Raw genomic sequence first — 15,504 nt, 5'->3', positions numbered from 1 at the left:
GGGAAACTGAGGCACAAGTGGGTTGCTGAGACACCTGTGTACACACACACACACACACACACACACACACAAATGTAAATGGCAGAGTGGGGATGTGAAGCCACCTCTCTCTGGCTCTGAAACCCGTATCCTTTCCACTGTACCTCACTGCACACGTTCCCAGCAACCACCTTTTCATACTCCCAATTAAGTTTTATTATAGATACTCTGCACAAGTATTTATCATTTTGCAAGTAAGATATCAGGATATGATGATTCATGATTTGACGATGGTGCAGAGTGTGTGAAATCAGCCCTCTCCTGGAAATTTATGAAGGATCCTTATAAACAAATAGCAGCCACCAGACGTCTCTCTGACTTGTCACTTTATTCCCAAATGTTTGGCCTGGAGCTCCAGAATTATTAAAACCCCTCCTTACTTAGTAACATTTTAGCCCAAGATGGTTTTTCTCAGTTCTACACATTTCTTTGTATCTATAGCAAATGCCTGCTAGAGTCTGCTTACGGTGGGTTGGAGACGCTCACCTCCATGGAGCTAGTTAATACCAGAGCCTGCTCTTGCAGGTGTTAATGGGGTGGCAATCACAAACATTGAGATGATGATCAATGGTTGATTCCTTTTCAGTTTTCTCTCTTAACGGCACTGCCTTGGAATGTTTTAAATAGTCTTATAAATAATTTGTTTATAGTATTGTCGTTAGCTTAATTGAGTTTTATGTGAGAAGCTGTCCAACATCAGAGAAATAAAATCCCTACCCTCTGTATAAAGCAAGGTCTCTGACAGTATTGATTCATGGAAATACTAATGGACTTCAAAAACATTAAGAGAATGTCATTTCTCATAGTGTTTCTGTTTCTGAAAATGAATCTCCTGAATTATGATCTTTCTCCCTGTTAGTTGGCTGGGGGGAGAGATAAAACCTGCATTAACAAATTCTGAAAGCAAGTGTTCTGTGCACACAACCTCTTGCAGATGGGGCCTCTTCTCAGTTAATTGGGTTTCACCAGCAATAATTTCCCAATGACAAAACAACCACTTTAAGTGAGTTGAAAGAGATGAAAGGTAGAAACAGTCACATCAATACTTTTTCTTTTTTGGATTTCATCTCTAGAAATTTGCAGCATTTCAGACATCGGAGTCTGCTCTTGGCGTAAAGCAAGGACCAGTACCTTCTGGTCTGAATTATTCTCTCACTTTCCCCAAAGAAGGTTAACCAAGACTTTCGCAGAAATTCATTTTTGTCAAGCATGAGGTGAATAGAAGGATAGCATTTGGGCCAAAATCTAGTAACAAAAGTGTCCAAACAATCAAAAAGTAAGATATTTTAGAGATCTACTGACATCTTCCCTTTCTGCTTATTTCTTGCTCCGAAGATACAACATAAAACATTATAGAAAATCATTTGACCCTACTTGGGTTTCTAGTTTTCTATGGCAGAATTTTGTGATTACATCCAACCATAGGATATGTTTTGTTCCTCAAACTTTATCACATCGGATGGGTATTGTTGAACTGGGGCACTGGTGCCTATTTTCAAGGCTCTTTCCTATCAACTTGTCTGTCCACAATTTGTTGTGTTTAAGGATTCATTTTTTAAAAAATCACCGTCTCCCCCACAGGACAGTGGCTGTATTGTTTTGTTCATGTCTATGTGGGACACATTGCATCACATGGCAAACCAACTCTGTGGATGTGAGATAACCACTTAACAAAACCAGCTTGAAAACATCGTCTTATGTATTATGTCATCCTGCATCATAATGCAATTATGTGTATCATGATCATTTTTTAAAAAAGAGAAACCAGCAAATTCATGTTTGTCCATAGAAGAATGTACTCAGAACTTTCTGTGTTTGTGAAACGATGAGAACAGACCACCTTTAAGATACCCACCTGCCACTTAAAATGACTTAGTTATAATTAGTAGTAGTCTAGACATTGCTCTTGGTGTGTGGGGGTCAATTCCAATGTCATATTCTCTTGAATAAATCTCTCAAGTCATATTTGAAAAAAATACACAGGAATAATGACAACATCATCTTTGGCCAAATCAAGCAGGCATTTCTTTTCTTTTCCTTGACACTTAGCTCATTATACATGGTGATTAAATCACAAGATCTTTCTGTGTAAAAATACAAAAACATCCTTTAGTTTACAAAACAGTTATTCTAGGCTTGAAGCCTCTGAACAGCAAATTGAATTGATGGGCTGCGTCTGATTCACTTGATGGATGTAATTTTACAAATATTCCTGGGTCTCTGACCCCAGAGAGCTAGAGTGCCCAGAGGAGAACACACAATTAAAGACTAATCTCCCCCCCCCCCCCCCAATGATGCTGGCAAACAAGTGTGTTGAGTTCTTAAATCTTTGTTTGGTTTTCTGTTCAGAGTTTTAATTGCAAATGAATTTATTTCTCCAGCTTAAAGATCTAATTTCCTAATAGTTTTCCTCTGCATTTATATACTCTGTAGTGTTTAGGCAACCCCTGTTATAAGTTTATTAATATTATGTAAGTGTTGTTCTTGTATTTATGTATAGTGTATGTATTGTAAATATACTCAGAGCTTTTTTCCTTTTACTGTAAAATTGTGATTTTTTTTGGCCCTATGATAATGTAAAGGGAGACCCTCCTAATGAGATTCTCTCAGAGGACGATTATTCCAGTCTATTCTCAGAGATTTAAATGAACAAGTGTTATCGTTTTTAATGGTGTCTCAGACATATTCTGTTGGTGCATTGCTTTTCTGTATTCAACTTTCCTATGAATTGAGCTGTGAACCGAAATAGAGTTTAAACCTTTAACTGTATGCATTTGTATAATTATCTGAATGAAGGCATGAAGGTTAAATAAAGCATTTTGTATGGAACAAAACTCCCTAATTATTACTAAGGCTGACTCAGACACTTTGGAAATCATAGTTATTAACCGTTCTAATTAAACCTTTGTTATGAAAAGTTTTACTACTGTGTATAGTAATTTGAAACATGGAACAAGATAGAATCTATACCAAAAAAAAAGAAAAATGAAAAAGATTTTTTATAAAAGCCAGCACCTCTGTAGAAGGGATCCCCAACTTAATATTTTACTGAACATAAAACTTAAAAGCAGTTCAGAAATTTCAAGTCATAGGAAAGGAACCTCTTTCAAAGCCCAGAGTCTAGTCCTCATGAATGATGATTTCTTCAGACTTTGTATATCATGGAAGTACAAAATGATACATGTAGCACATGCGAAAGCTTGCTGATTTCTGTAGTTTTTTTTTTTTTTTTTAAGAAAATTGGACCTATAGAAGGCTTTGAAAATAGGCCATTAATGAGTAGAATGCCTTTTTCAACTATTTCGTTTGAAAACTCTTCAAGTTTCTTACTATAGTATGTCTTTCAATTGAAGACATAGAAGGCCATGCCACTACAGAAATGGTGTCAATGCTACCAGGCAGGGTCCTCAGCATTGTATTTGTTCCCTTTATTCATTACAAAACTCTTGAGTCTATCCATTTTCTGACTTTTACAAACAAAAGAGTGAGGCCCTGTGTGTAGGCAATTTTCCCAGTTCATCTGGTTGCAGGATGAATGCTCTTCTCCACTAAAGGGATATAGGTAAAAAAAAAAAAAATGGAGAAAGGATGGGAGGTGGCCACAAGGAATGAGGTGGGAGAGGATTCATCATGGTGAGCCTCAGAGAAGCATCCAACAGACACCCTTGACCATGCATGTACAAATACATATAAGCCCTGCCAAATATTACCCTTCATTTCATAGCGAACAATAATCAGAGACTGAAATAGATTCTGGCTCAATTGACAACAGACTTGAATCCATTTCCAAATGAACACTGAGTTCTGTGACGTTGTTCTGTTGCACTTAGAGACTGAGAGCCTCTGGGCTGCCCCTCCCTGTTGTCTCCCAGCAGAGCCCACCCCTTCCCATCACTGGGAGACAGGGTGCAAGGTTGCTTTGCTTTTCCCAGGCCAGTCCTGCTCCATCATTACAGAGGGGTCTTTTTTTGTCTCCCTTGTTACCAGGGACTGAACTCAGGGGTCCTTGACTACTGAACCACATCCTTTTTTTTTTGTATTTTGTTTAGAGAGAGGGTCTCATTGAGTTGCTTAGTGCCTGGCTAAGTTGCTGAGGCTGGCTTTGAACTCACGATCCTCCTGCCTCAGCCTCCTGAGCCACTGTACAGAGGGGTCTTGCAGAGGACATTTCCTCCCAACCAAAGCCTGCTAGATACTCTCCTGGGAATCACAATACCCGCCTCACAGCAGCAATGACTCATGAAAAGATTATTCATTTCTTAAACGTTGAGGCAAATAAACTTTTTAAAGTCTATTTTTACTAAATCATTTGTACAGCTTTTAATTGTGCCATTTTAGAAATATTCACTTAAGGAAGAGGCCAATAAATTACAAGAGTTTATCTAGTTCTGCACTCTCGTGAGGTGACTCAAGGCTACACCTAATCATTCAGTCACTTCATTTTGGATACGGTTTTGTAGCAAAATGTCAAGTTAGATATTAAATTTATTTGTCTTTGGCCTATTTCCTAAGAGTTCTTTGCAGGCCACACAAGCAGCAAGTCAACTCTCCAGCTTGGTTTTTATGTATATTTCACTTCACCCCAAGAGACCAATGAGACAAACCTTATAGAATGTGTCACCTGATATTGTTGTACTCTCAAGGTCATTTGTTGGTTGATATTTCTTCTACCCAGTAATTCTGGGATGCTTCAACAATAGCTGGGATGATGTAGGTCCTTATAATCCGGTAACTTCCTCAGGCCTCCCCTTGGGTGTTTGACCACAACTAACATTTCTCATCTAAACATCAGGCTTCGTTGCTTCTCATTTGTTCTAATTTTATGACTGGGAAACAACAGCATGAGATAGTTAAAACTACAGAACAGCAATGTGCTTAAGATTAGAATATCTTGGGGCTTTATCAAAAAAAAAAAAAAAAACAACACTTTAGTGCTAAAACAAAATCGTGTTGCCTAAAAAAAAAAAAAAAAAAAAAAGATCATTTTAGTCCCAAATGACCACTGAGGGCTTTCATAATATATAGTGCATTGTCTTCCCACCAAAGTTACATGGTTTCCTTCAACACAATGAGCTTCTTGTGCTTTGTTCCTGTGCTGTCTGGATTTAATATATCTCTTTCCCAACAGTGTAATAAGTATAATTTACATCACTTCCTGTTTAGTCTAAATTCACCAATGAACGCCCACACTGCATACACTTGAGTGCTTGTGTATTCCTGAAATAAATTACATTCTCCTTATACAGGAACAACTTTTGCATGATCTCTTGTTTTACAATTTCACTATGTTTCTCTCTCTGTGTGTGTGTGTGTGTGTGTGTGTGTGTGTGTGTAGGCGCATGTGAGAGAGAAAGGGAGATCCAGTTTTACAAAGCCATGATGACATCAGTAACATCAGGCTTAACCAAGCCTCCTAAAACCAGGTTGGCTCAGGAAAACCTCAGAATAATTTAAATGGGCACATGGACATCGTGAGAGCCCCTTTGTGTTATTGCAGCTACTTTACATGCACATATAATCTGTGCATTATCTTGAAGAGGACCACAAGACAATGATAGTCTGTGCCATGAACCATCAGGATGCCCAGATCCCTTAGAGCTTTCAGTCTGTCCCAAAGATCCAGATCAATTTAACATCAGGGGTGGCCATGTCATGGCTTTTGACTCTTCTGTAGTCAAGCTTGACTATAGACCAGGTCATGAGAGGGATGTGACCCCCGAACACTTGGATTGATGTGGCCTGTGCATGTTCCATTGCTCAATTAGAGTCTGTGACCCTTGCATCACCCTCCAGGGTTGACTTGGAGCCATTGTTTTAAAATATGTTCAGGATCAATCCGAATAGTCATTTGAGCACCGAGGTTGTCTTTTTTATCGTTCATGTGTTAATATTACCTATTTCAAATGAGCAGTGAAATTATACTTGATATATCTTTTAAAAATGGGGGAAATGGTTAGGAAATTGCATGGTCTGTTCTGTTCAACCACTCAGCAGAAGTCCATCTTATTTTAGTTATTAATGGCAATTTTTATATGCATCCAAGAAGAAAAAGCACATATTTGAGCCATTCTTTTGGGAAAACATTATTACTGATTGATAATAGGGTATAGAACATTATACCTTGGACAAACTTCTTGACCTCAAGGATGTTACAGCCTATTAAAGTAGGTAGATAAATATAGAATACCTGTAAATTAAATAGATAGGCACCAACAGAGCTGACTGAAGTAGTATGGAAATTTAAAGAAAGGGAGAGGAGCTCTGTAAAACAGGTTGTGCACTGAGGCTCCAGGTCTGAAGATGTACATTGTATGTAGATGCTCAGATCTTAATTCTGTGCTCCATGTAAGATGGAAGCCCTCCAAAGGATTTTGGACTTTGAGTGCAACACTGGGAACCAGGGAGGCAGGGGTACTTGATTGCCATAGTCACCACACTCCTGGCTTTTTTTTTTGGGGGGGGGGGAGTAACCCGGGATTGAACTCAGTGGCACTCGACCACTGAGCCACATTCCCAGCCCTATTTTGAATTTAGAGACAGGATCTCAGTGAGTTGCTTGGTGCTTCACTTTTGCTGAGGCTGGCTTTGAACTCACGATTCTCCTGCCTCAGCCTCCCAGTATATATATGTAATCCCTGGGATTACAGGTGTGCACCACCACGCCTGGCTCATTCCTGGCTTTTATGGGTCACTTCAAGGTGTGAGATGTGTCATCTCTGCTCCCATCCTGTCAGCCTCTGATTCCCTGGTCTGTCCCTCCTCTTCCCCTGGCCAGCTTCTCCCAGGAAATGTCTAGGAGTGCTCATTTCTCACACTAAGCAGTTTCTCCATTGTGATGATTGATTTTATATGTCAAACTGGATGGACCCCAGGGTCCATATTTTTTTGTTAAACATAATTCTGAATGTTTCTATGAATATATTTTTATTCTTGTCATTCTCTTAAAAGTTTTTTTTTAATTTATTCTTTTTATATATACATGACAACAATATAGTGTATTTTGACACATACATACAATGGTTGAGATTAACATTGAAATAGGTGGATTTTGAAAAAAGTAGATTAGATAACCCTCCATAATGTGGCTTCATAGGCCTCATCAAATCAGTTGAAGACCTGAGTTAGAACAAAGACTGACCTTCCCTGAGCAAGAAGGAATTCTGACAGCAAACTATCCTTGGACTTGTATTGTAACTACTCCATGAGCGTTCAGCCTGCCAGCCTACCCCATCAGACTTTGGATTTTGCAAGCTTCCACAATCATGTAAGTCAATTCTTTATATGTAATTATAGGTACACATCCTGTTACTTTTGTTTCTCAGAAGAACAGTGATTCGTATGTTTATTTGTTTGGATACACAAGCTGCTGTCCATCTTCCCGACCTCAGATCCTTACTTTCTTCCCTATGTGAACAATCAATATGTTTTGCTAAACAAAGGTATTTCCTTCCCTTTGAAGATCCCGGTGCCTGTTATGGTATGGAATGGAGATATTAAGGTCAGCTTCAGGAGGGATGTGGTGCTTGAATATGAAGGCAGTTCAACTCAGGGCTCAGATTAGCTGATACGTTTTGCTGCAGACACTTCACCTGGCTTACCCCACAAGGGTGTTCACTGATTCCCAGGGCATAGTGTCTTCAGGACTGACTTATCCAATGGCTCATCTTCTGTTTCTCTATATTCCCTTCTCTTCCAGAAGTTTCTGGAATTATCAGTCCATGCACATTAGATAGAAGGATGAAGACACTTGCTCCTAAAAACCTTCCCCGAAGTGTAACCAAAATGAAAACCCTTAACAGTTTCATGGATCCAGATTTGGAAACAAGCACATTCCTGAGCCAGTCCTCCACAAGGGAACCCTTTGACGAGGCCAGTTTCCCTGTGCCAGAAGTTGGGGTCAAGTTCCAAAGCTCAGGAGTTGTGTTTTGTTCTTGTTGTTGATTCTTTTGACACAGAGCATTGAGTCCAGGGAGGTGCTACCACTGAGCTACATCCATAGCCCTTTTATTTTTTTTTGAGACAGGTTCTTACTAAGTTGCTAAGTCTGGCCTTGAATTTACAATCCTCCTGCCTCAGCCTCCCTAGTAGCTGGGATTACAGGTGTGTGCCACCATGCCAGCCTTCACGAACTTCATAAGAAGGAATCAGAGTTGGGATTTAATGTGAGTTGCAATTTGTTATTTTTAAAATTTTTTTATCTTTTTATTTGCTCTAATTTTTATACATTATAGCAGAATGCATTTCCATTCATTGTACCTAAATGGAGCACAACTTTTCATTTCTCTGGTTGTACACGATGTAGAGTCACACCATATGTGCAGTCATACATGTACCTGGGGTAATGATGTTCATCTCATTCCACCATCTTTCCTGCTCCCATGCTCCCTCCCCTCCTCTACCTCCCCTTTTCCCAATCAAAGTCCCTCCATTCTCCCCATGCCCCCTTCCCCATTATGGGTCAGCATCTACTTATGAGAAAGAACATTTGGCCTTTGGTCTTGGGGGATTGGCTTACTTCCCTTAGCATGATATTCTCCAACTCCATTCATTTACCTGCAAATGCCATAATTTTATTGTCTTTTAATGCTGAGTAATATTTTATTGTGTATGTGTACCACAGTTTCTTTATCCACTCATCGATTGTAGGGCATCTAGGTTGCTTCCAGAGTTTAGCTGTTGTGAATTGTGCTGCTATAAACAGTGATGTATGCTATTTTTAAGTTCTTTGGGTATACAGCGAGGAGTGGGATAGCTGGGTCAAATGATGGTTCCATTCCAAGTTTTCTAAGGAATCTCTATACTGCTTTCCATAGTGGTTATATCAATTTGCAGTGCCACCAGCAATGTATGATTTCAACGTTTTATTTTAAAAATTTTTAAACCTTCAGAGAAGTGCAAAAACAGGATACTAAACACCCTCCAACTAGATTCACAGTACACTGCATACACATAATTTTTAACTATTCAAGTTTAAATGTGGGCATCTTGAGAATTCTGAAGACTGCAGCATCTATCACCTGAGAACAAGCATATTTTCCCATCAAAATGTGAAAATATATCAACTTTTCAACTCAAAACCTTATAGAAGCCAGGTGCAGTGGTGCACACCTGTAATCACAGTGGCTTGGGAGACTGAGGTAGGAGGATCACAAGTTCAAAGCCAGCCTCAGGAACTTCGAGGTGCTAACCAACTCAGTGAGACCCTGTCTCTAAATAAAATACTAAATAGGGCTGGGATATGGCTCTGTGGTTGAGTGCCCTGACTTCAATCCTCTGTACAAAAAAAAAAAAAAAAAACCTTATGGATTTTTAGTGTGGGGATAGCAGAATCACTGTCCCATTTTCCCTATTGCTTTCCCCTATATTTGTTTCTTTTAGGGTTGGGGGTGTGTTGGTTGGTTTGATGCTGGTCTTACATGATAATGGCAGTTTCTAAGAATCCTGGAATCTAAGATTTCTAAAAATCCTAAGAATTCTGGCTCTTGAAGGCATCCCTCCATGTAGATTTGTTTGCTTCCTTATGACTAGGTTCAGATTAAACATGTTTTGTCGGGGACACTTATATAGGCAATGTGACCTCCTTAGCACACTGCATCGGAAAGGATGCAATGTCAATTGGTTCCATCAATGGTGATGTAAACTCTGATCACCATTGTGAAGGTACCTACCTTACTCTTCAATGTGGCTTTTTATGTCCTTGAGGCTTTATTATGTCCTTGCATAAGTTATTTTAAAAATACACATATTTATTAAGGAAAAAATCCAAAGCTTAGTTCTTCCTTAACCTTCTCTTCAATTTACAAATGTTATTATTTTATAAATCTAGTAAATAAGATATTCATTTATAAGGAGCTCATAACAAATTTCCCTCAACATAATAAACTCATTTTGTAAGTTTTATATATTTGTTTTTCTCTTTTAAGAATTTTTGTGGGGGCTGGGGCTGTAACTCTTTGGCAGAACGCTTGCCTCTCACGCATGAGGCACTGGGTTCAATCCTCAGCACCATATAAATAAATAAAATAAAGGTCCATTGACAACTAAAATAATTTTTAAAAAAAGAATTTTTGTGGATTAACAGCAAGCAGTCCCAAGAGTTAAATGTTTGTAAATCTACTAAACTTTAGGGTGATTCTTAAGTCCTCTGAAGTGTTCCAATTTTGCATATGAACTTTGTAAAACTTCAATTTAAATTTTTAAAACTCAATTAATTATTTAAATTATGTATTTTAAGTTGGAATTATAAGAATAGCTTCTAACAAGCGAGTTCTCTTAGTTATTACAAGTGTATCAAATCAAATATGCACAAATTCCTTATATAAAAATATTAACCCCATGATTTTGATTCTCAAATAATTATAAACAGTCTTAGGATCAAAAGGAAACAATTATGAAATATCATATGATTTGGAGGTTAACTCCTCAGGTGGCTAAAGTTGGATAAGAACAGAGTTCTCATTTGAGAGCTGATATAATGTTCTCAATGCACATGAGAAACCTAGGGAGTTGGAAACAAGAAACCAGGTTTATAACAAAGAATGGCAAATCTACAACAAAGCAAGAATCGTCATGGACCCCACATCCCTGTGTTGAACTGGTTTTTGTTTACCCAATTGTTCCATATCCTCAGGGGAGTCTAATCATGCACATTTGATTTACATTTATTTGATTATTAACACACTTAACTTTATCCATATATTCTTAAATACTTTAAACACATAGTGGAATGCTTTTCTCGTAATCCTCCTGTCTAATATCATAGCCCCTGCTGATATTAAAGTATGGTCACACAGATCCAAGACAGTGCTTTTTCACTGGGGCTAACATCCTGCCTCATGGGACATTTGGCAATGACTAGAGTCGTAACTGGGAGTAGGTGGCTACTAGGAGGAGCCTACAGGGTAGAAGTGCAGAATGTGATCAGACATCCTACAGTGCTCAGGACAGACCCCCACAACACATAAGTCTCCTATCCAAACTGTCAGCAGCTCCAGGGTTGAGAAACCTTGTTCCTGTTTCCCTTCTGAGCCACATCTCCTGGCCAAGGTGCTAGTAAAGACATTAGATTTCCATAAACAGCCAACACTATCCACTCTAGTCTGCAGAAACAGCAGATTGAACCCTAAACAAAGAAATAAACAGATAAAATTTGGAAGATGCAAATCCCTATAGTCTGTCCTGGCAATGGTCAAACATCTGTCTTTGAACTGACCCACATATCTGTTCCCATTTTTTTTTTTGCCTGACACCAGCGGTTCCCTGCTTAGGACATCCTCTGCTTTGGGCCTACTTGGGGAATTATCAATTATTCTTTACTTTCCTTGTGGATTCTTCCCTGAATCATTTACCCATCTGTCCATGAAGTGGTTAGCATTTCCTTTTGGGCCTTAAACATACGTCAAATATTGTATTTATGAGACTTTAAGAAATGGGTAACATATCTTCTTTGCTAGATTGTGAGGTGTTTGAGAGCAGAGACTGTGCCCTACTCATCTGAGTCCACAGAGCCCGGTCCTTTGATAGCCAGGCAAATGATCCAGTTTAGAGATTGGATTTTAATAAGGAGAAAAGACATGGTGGAGTGGAAACAATAGTTAGGAACTACATCATAGAGATCTAAAGACTAGATTCTGGAATTTGGACTTTGCTGTTCAGGCAATGGGGAACTAGTAATATTTTTATTCCTAAAAATCAATGTTCTGACAATTTTAAAAAATAATTAGGTCATATTTTATGTGTACTTACAAGCATACAAAGTTATTGTTTTCCTTTGGCAAGGAGTTCTGGGGATTAAACTCAAGAGGGCTCTACCACTGAGCTACATCCCCAGCCCTTTTTATTTTTTATTTTGAGACAGGGTCTCACTAAGTTGCCCGGGCTGTCCTAGAACTTGCAATTCTCCTGCCTTAACTTCCGGAGTTGCTGAGATTACAGGCATTGTGCCACCACACCTGGCCAGATACATTGTTTTCTTAAAGAAGGATCATAACAAAATAATTAATAGTTAAAAATTTATTCAGAGTTGAGAATAGAGCTCAGTGGTAGGGCGTGTATTCAACATGCCCTGGGTTCTATTCCCAGAACTGCAAGAAAAAAATAAAATTCCTGTGTCATAATTACTATCAGTGGGAAGGTTAGTAAAATGTATTCCATAATCTTTTACTGTAATTTCTTTACATATATACTTTATAATAAAGCTTGAAATTCTATTATTCAAAAATTAGAAAATAGGGTGTTTTTTTTTAATTAAGACCTCAAAGTTTGTTATAGGAAAAGGGCAAGCACTATTAAAAACACAAGGTGCTATTTTATTCAAGGGTCAGCTCTGTCTCTGCCACTGACCACACTTCAATGAGCATTCGGTTTACCTTCTCATTCCTATTTCAGTCCTCAAAGCCTTATGCCAATTAAATGATACTTATTTCTTTGGCTTTAATACGTATTCATCTTTCAAAAGAAGGTCTTTAAGATGTTTCACAGTTGGGAAGCCTTGAATTGATGTTATACTTCGTGTGTAAGTACTTAGAAATGGCTTTCCTTTGATTATTTGATTATGGCTGGATTTTATAAACATGAATTGTGAAACTTGGAATGGCAGCTGAAGTAGAGCATTCACTGCAATCAGAAAAATAAATCATCTTCTTCAAGTGAGAAACAATGGGCTGACTATGGCTCTTGCTGAATGAGTAGAAATATAAATGAGAAACCCAATGTTCTAATCAGAAGTGTTTTCACTCAAGTTGGAGTGTTCACATGGGTGGGGAGTTCGCCCCTGTGACAGCAGGCACCCCAGGAGCAAGAAGACCTGAGTCTATGCAAAGAAAGTTCTCACAGCTAGGGCAAGTGGGAACAGGCCACCCCCTCACACCATGAGTTGTTTTCTTTCTTCTTCCAACATTAATGTATGATATTATTATGTATATTATCATTGTCACTTCCTGTCTTTTGTGAAGGATTCTATAATATTAGAATCTCTCAGTCTAGATGGGCCTAAAAGAATTTCACATTTCTTTTTTTTTTCTCCCATCATCTTCTACACTGATTTGGCTTTCTCTATTCAAATGAAACCAAAACAATAGTCTCTTTTGATGATAGATAACTGTGGCAAATTTATTCACCAATATCCTGACTGTATCCTTTGAAGTATTTATATTTTCTGTGTGTGCAGTAAACTGCGAATGATGAGCTGGTTGTTTTCCACTACAACCTCAGAACTACTACTATTCGGCATTTTCTTGTCCCTTATCTGGGGACTGTGATTTGTAAAATGACCATCACACATGCCCCGGAAAGAAGGTGGTATTTTCCATGGGTCTCTAACTGGTGGAAGGTGGAACCTCTACTTCAACTTTTAAGGCATCAAAGATGACAGAGGAAACCTTTTGACTTTTTTTTTTTCACTGTTTAATCTCATGGCAGTGTGTGTATGTAAAGACTATCACTGGACAGAAACCAGTAATAAAACCCAGAAGTAGATAAAAGCACAAATAGTGAAACCAAAGTATTTGTAAAGCTCTATAAATCTGTGACTGAGAAGTTGCAGTTTTATCTTTCCCGACAGGTAACCCTCAAGGTTAACTGCTCCATAAAGCTCCTTCGAGGCGCTGGTATTTGGCATCTCTTCATTTCCTTGTCAACTAAAGTGGGGCTCCCCATTATATTTCCCACTTCTTTTGATTGTCTCCTTGCTGAGAGCTGCCTTTGCCATAGATTTAAGAACATTCCATTGCCCTGTTGGCATCAGTTCACAAATACAACATTTTTTGAGGTAAATGCAAAGAAGATTGAAAATGGACTCAGACCATGATGAATGTTGTAATCATGACATTTTTTTTTATTTGCTAATGACAGGGAGGAAAAAAACTTTCCACCAAAATAAGAATCATTCTTCTCCACCTGTGCTAAATAAATGTTGTAACTGTGAGTGTCCCTAGGATAGAGAGCTTAAAAAAGAAGCTTTTGATAAAAGACACTGATACAATGACAGCCTTGGTCCTCATTACAGAAGGCTGAAGTCTGATATTTCAAGCGTCAGTTGGTCACTCACTTATAACTAGATGGGTGTGGTTATTCTGTTTTCTAGCAGAGTGATGCCTGCAAGTCCCTTGTCCCAGGAGACTTATCGAATCCTGGAGGTCACAATGTGGGTTAAGAACCATATGTGGAATAGTGTGTTGGAGTACCCAGCTCAGAGCCTGGCACAAAGCTGGCCTTCAGGAAGGGCTCCTCAGGTTCCTAGAGGGGAAGAACTTTCCTACACAAGAGGGCGAGTTCAGAGGATCCATATCTGCCCTCCTCCACCCCACTTGTTTCCTCTCTGCCGGAACAGGGATAACCTGTCAGTTTCTTTACCTTGAATGAAGGAGGGAGCGCATGCTCCCTGTCTGTCTGCATCAGAACACTCTTAGGACACTCAGGTTCTCCATCTGATCTAAAGCAAAGACCCTCTGATGATCCTCCTTGTCTTACAAAGAGTTGGGGGCTGTTTCCCCTTCCATCTCCTGGAAAGTGAAGGGGATGTTTTTGCGTGCTTGTGTGGTCTGTAAGATTTTGAGATAAAGGAAATTAGACGTACTTAAATATGAGATGGTATCTGGCTTAAGCCTACATGGATCAGTAACTACTTTATTTGAGGCTAAGCTGAAAATCCTCCACCAAACCCCTCTGTGGCCTAGAAACTATATTCCCTATTTTTTCACTTGGTGTTTGTAATTACACATTAGACTTCGTTTGTCTAAGGCTTCTTACCACTTAATAAGCTTGGAAAGACAAAAGTCACACCTTAGTCTGACTAAGGTGTAAATGTATTTTGGGGAGCAGGTTTGGATTAAGAGAACGACTAAAGTTAGTCAAACACCAGCCTCCTGTTATTTTGGCTGTTTTGTGGTAGTTGTGGTGGTTGGCAGTATCAGAAATGACAAGAATCCAGGGAGACGCTTGCAAAGGTACATAAATTAAGATAAGAGGGCTGGAAAATAGTCTCTATCTAATTTATGGTGTTGCTCCAGGAAATTCTGCCTAAGTAAGGGCATACTACTCAACAAGGAATACACAGTTGAGTAGAAGGAATTTTCCAAACATACACTCAAGCACAAAAGTTCACACAATCTAATACCCAGATGAACTATTCCATCCGATACCCAGATGGAAAATGTTTATAAAAGAAACTTTCCACCAATGATGCTATTGAAGGCATGTGTCTTGTGTAAGGACTCTGAGCTACTCAAACCTATTTAATTTTTACTCCTCAGTCTGCCACAGGTTACCAACTGCTATCACATTGCTAAAGTTTGAAAGTAAAAAAGGAGCAAATGAGAAGAAGACTAAAAATATGCATTGGGGGAATTGGACTTTATTTCTAGAACTTCTGTTCTTTCCTCTAGGAACATTTAGAATCCCTATGGGGTTTAGTTAAGAACTGATCAAGACAAAAGAAAAAGAAATGGTAATGCCTTACCAGGAATA

This window comes from Urocitellus parryii, chromosome 2 (genome assembly GCF_045843805.1).
Source record: "Urocitellus parryii isolate mUroPar1 chromosome 2, mUroPar1.hap1, whole genome shotgun sequence".
Taxonomy (NCBI): Eukaryota; Metazoa; Chordata; class Mammalia; order Rodentia; family Sciuridae; genus Urocitellus; species Urocitellus parryii.
The sequence above is the reverse complement of the archived record's forward strand: the minus strand, read 5'-3'. Positions refer to the sequence as shown.